This window comes from Schistocerca nitens, chromosome 5, assembly GCF_023898315.1.
Source record: "Schistocerca nitens isolate TAMUIC-IGC-003100 chromosome 5, iqSchNite1.1, whole genome shotgun sequence".
In the NCBI taxonomy this organism is placed as follows: Eukaryota; Metazoa; Arthropoda; class Insecta; order Orthoptera; family Acrididae; genus Schistocerca; species Schistocerca nitens.
Window position 1 is genome coordinate 496,297,554 of NC_064618.1, and position 1,188 is coordinate 496,298,741.

Genomic DNA, 1,188 nt, shown 5'->3' on the forward strand with positions numbered 1-1,188 from the left:
TAAATCGTCAAAAACCATGATGTGAGGAACACCTGCCAAAGGGCAAGATTATAAATAGCTGGGAGAAGTGAATAGCAGTCAAGTTGCAAATGAGTAAGAGTCAGGACGCAATAAGAGCATGGACTAAAACCTGTGTGAAGTGTACCACACAGAAATATTGTCTGAATTGTTGATAACTATGTTAATGCAATAATAATGGCAGGCAAGCAAAATTATTTACTTAACCTTTCAACTGTGCACTGATATGTAAATGAGCTTTGAACAATTATTATGGTGTTTGTATTAAGAGACTGTGTTAGCGATTAGTATCTGTCATCATCAAGGATTGCATATTCTGTGGGAAAACACTGCCCATAAAAACAAATGCTATATGTGTTTATTAATACCTGCCCCCACCCCCCTTCCCCACAATTTCATATTTCAATGCTCTTACACTTTTGAGAACTACGGGTTCACAGCTCATGGCCAACCAAGAGGTGGAGAAACTTGACACACTACAAGTGAGATTGTTCCAAGTTTACATGTGTTCACTAATAACATTCCCTCTTGTGACAAGCAGTGACACACTGGAGGATATCATCACATAGCACTGTTTTCGATATTCTTATTGCAGCTGCAGCAAAAAATGCAGTTAAGGTAATGGAGTCCTATTCCTCTGAGTGCTGGAGCGACCTGGCATATTCAGGGCTGCTACATGTCAGGACAGGTGAGAGGCAGGGTGCAGGCGAGGGCTGCTTTACAATGGGGTGCTAAATGAAACAGTGGCAGCATTGTTGCTGTTGTGATGGTGGTGGTGGTGGTCTTCAGTCCAGAGACTGGTTTGATGCAGCTCTCCATGCTACTCTGTCCTGTGCAAGCTTCTTCATCTCGAAGTGCCTACTGCAACCTCCATCCTTCTGAATCTGCTTAGTGTATTCATCTCTTGGTCTCCCTCCACGATTTTTACCCTCCAATACTAAATTGGTGATCCCTTGATGCCTCAGAACATGTCCTACCAACCAATCCCATCTTCTAGTCAAGTTGTGCTACAAATTCCTCTTCTCCCCAATTCTCTTCAGTACCTCCTCATTAGTTGCATGATGTACCCATCTAATCTACAGCATTCTTATGTAGCACCACATTCCAAAAGCTTCTATTCTCTCCTTGTATAAACTATTTATTGTCCTTGTTTCACATCCGTACATGGCT